Below are 3,833 nucleotides of genomic sequence, written 5' to 3' on the forward strand. Positions count from 1 at the left end.
AATAACTTATACAATTATTTTAGTGCCTCCCTTCCTTCCAAGGTCTGTCTGTCCATAGGCACGGTGACCATAGTGCCCGTACTTAGCAATCACAAGAACGTAAAATGACGGGTATTTTAAAGTAAAAAGAGAGCATATCACTCTATCTAACCTATTTCTCCGTCACTGCATCAGTGTCTATATGACTTATTTTCCCCTTGTTGGAATCTTTTTCGGCTACACCTCCCTATCTCTGTCTCTCTCTTTCTCTCAGGTATGGACGAGAGGGGGTGACTGATGGATAGAGGGGAGAGATGGACAGAGAGAGTTGCTGAGTAAACACTTGGAGTCCATTCATTCGCGAAGTGGCTCCAGGGGAACGAGGAGGAGGGGGAGCATGAGAAAAAGAGGGTGAATAAAAGAGAGAGAGAGAGAGAGAGAAAGAGAGAGCAACTCTTTTCTTGCCCAAGCTCATCAAGTACGGGCCAGGGCTCCTGAAAGCCCAGGGATTACCAGGGTACCGAGGCTCTCCTGGCCTGGGCTCACTCCTGCACTGCACGCTACACTGCCCCGCTGAAGCACCGCACATGGTTCTCACACACACACACACACACGCACACACACACACACACACACACACACACACACACACACACACACACACACACACACACACACACACACACACACACACACACACACACTGTTGCAACACAAACACACAGATATGAGGACACACAGAGACACACTCACACCAAGACATACGGACATGCAGAGATAGAGATATGCAGGCCAGGCATTCACATATAGACACATACATTTACATACAATGTGTTTCATACACCTAACACCTGCATGATTTGAAATTGTTGCTCAGATGGCCAAAAAAACAAGTATTGATACAACTCTCGTGCAGTCCAGTCTGGCAGTGTGCCGCGGGTTCGACTCCCGATCCCGACGGCCTTTACTGCATGTCTTCCCTCCATCTCTCTCCCCATTTCCTGTCAGCCTACTGTCCCTCCATAAAAAATATAAAATAAAGGCGAAATCAGTATAAGTTAGCCTTTAGATGTGTGACAAAGTATCAAGTATAAGCGCCTCTCCCAGAACCTACGTCTTTTTACTATGCCTCCACAGAATCTGAGAAGATGCCTTTTTGTTTTCCATGGTCATTGAAAAACAAAAATACAACAAAATAAAACTAAAACTCATTATAATGAAGCCCTTTGGTTGATTTTTAGTTGTCTTTAGTTGGTAATAACTGTGGTCTGAAGCTCTTTTACTTGAATTTGTATAAATGTGTAGCTTGTGTTTTTGCTTTTGTATTTTATCATATAGTATTTCAGGGTAAGTGGTGATCGCTGCTGGTTGCTCCCTTGGCCACGGCTCCCTGGAAAAAGAGCTAACCGTCTCAATAGGACTAATCTGGTTAAATGAAGGAGAAATAAAAACAGAACATAAACCCCCCTCACACATGTATGACAGTCAAGCATGCTGTTAGATTGATCTGCTGACTGACAGCTAAACTAAGGTTACATCCTGGTGAGATAACGAAAGCAATTAAACAATTAGGGATTGAGGAAGAGCATGAGGTGGGGAAGGACACCCCAGGCTATATGTTGGGGACAAGGTCTTTGGCACGGAGATGGCTTTTAGTTCACTGAACTAAACTGAAAACACACACACACACACACACACACACACACAGCCATGCACGCACGCACGCACAACACGCACACGCACACGCACACGCACACACACACACACACACACACACACACACACACACACACACACACACACACACACACACACACACACACACACACACACACACACACACACACACACACACACATTCAAGTGTTCTGATTCATACTGTTGGTGGAACTGGTCGGAAATAACGGGTTCCTTCCACGTGCTACGTCCGGCTGGGGAATCTCCCCTCTGTCAGGTGAAAAGAAGCAGCTTGGACTCCTCATGCATAGAAGGAAGCATGAGGTCAGTCTGCTGCCCCCCCCCCCAGGTTGGCAGAGGAAGTGCAGCACCCAGGATTACATTAGATAATTGACACTGGGTGAAAAAAAAGGGTTGCAAAATCGTGGGATAAAAATTATAAGAAAAAATAATAATAAACTGATTCTTCTAGACCTATTCGCACCATTTGACACAGTGAACCACCAGCTGCTCCTGGACACCTTTGCTGACCTAGACATCACTGGGACGGCACTAAAGTGGTTTTCCATCTACCTAAGTGACCAGACCTACCAGGTCTCTCTTGGAAAGGTTTGCTTTCATCCCCCTGCACCCTATAGTCCTAACTGGGCCCCCTATTTTTCTCCTTCTCCTTCTATGCCACTCAAGTGGAAGAATGCATGCCTGGATGTCTGGCATGAGACAGTGGATGTCTTCTCACCACCTCAAGCTGAACCCGACAAGCCTGAGCTTCTTTTCTTCCCAGGTAAGTCCTGTTCCATGCAGGATCTAATCTAATTATATTTTCATAGACAACGCCATGGTGACTTCAGTTCCAGTGGCTTAGAACCTTGGTGTTGTCCTGGACAGTCAGCTCTCATTCAAGGCACACATTGCAGTGACTTGATCCTGTAGGTTTAAACTCTGAGGGGCCTAACGTATGCCATGCCTTACCCGCATAGCAGGTTTAGAACCTTCCACTATCCGTAAACGGTATATCTTGCAGCCACACAACCCACTATACATTTTGCCGTCTCCTATATTTGCAGTTGCGTGTGGAGTTGTGTCCTTAGGCGTGTTGATGCGCTTTCCTTGAAATTGCTATCTTGCCCACACAGGTTTAGGACAGCGGAAAGCGCCTCCTCAAACCACCCGCAATGCGAATTCCGTTTCCGTTTCATTATTGTAACGCCCAAACCACACCATGCATAATGTAACGGTATAGCGGAGGTGATGTTTTAGGGATTTAGGTCTCTGGCATACGCTAGGGCCCTGAGTCTATAACATTCGAAGGATCAGACCCTTCTTCACCCAGGAGTCAGCCCAGTTCCTTATCCAGACCTCAATCATATCAAAACTTGACTACTGTAACTCACTTCTTACTGCCCTCCCAGCATGTGCACTTAAGTATGGCACCCTATCTTCAAAGCCTGATTCAATAACCCTCCAACCCCTCCCGCTCACTCAGATCAGCTAACACAGGGAAGCTGTCAGAACCTTTCCTAAAATATTATGTTGCATGTTTTAGAGAGGTATTGCCTCTCTGTGAAGTCCTGTGAAGGAATGTGTGGGCACCTTTTAAATGAGAAACGGGTTAGCGAGCATGCTGCGCCAGCGTTGTGGACACTCATGTGTTATTATGAAGACCCACTAGGAATGATGGTCTAAAACCACTGAATAACAAAAACCTGGTGGCAAAATCCTGCCACCAGAAATCCCTTCAATGTATACAGAGAAATTATATAATATTTGGCAATCCTGTAGGCTAAGGTCTTGGACAGTAGGCTCGAATGACAAACAGTCCTCAGACATGTGTGGATCTAAGATTCGAACATATCCCTAATGCTCTACTCAGTGAGTCTACCGTTTACCACAGCTAACTTAATACTGGGAGATCATGAAGTACTGGGTGGGTTCTGAATTTCCTGTCCAAAGCGGGGTGGTCAGTTCTGTGAAGAACAGGAAGACACTAATTAAAGGATTGAGTCAGGGGCGGTATTGCAGGGGCGGTATTGCAGTAGTTGTACCACACGAAAATAGAGTTGAGCCAGAAGGCAAAGTTCTCCGTCTACCGAGCAATCTTCGTTCCTACTCTCACCTGTGGTCATGAAGTGTGGGTCATGACCGAAAGAATAAGGTCGCGAATACAAGCGGCCGAA

The sequence above is a fragment of the Protomyctophum parallelum genome, assembly GCF_964188405.1.
Source record: "Protomyctophum parallelum genome assembly, chromosome: 6".
In the NCBI taxonomy this organism is placed as follows: Eukaryota; Metazoa; Chordata; class Actinopteri; order Myctophiformes; family Myctophidae; genus Protomyctophum; species Protomyctophum parallelum.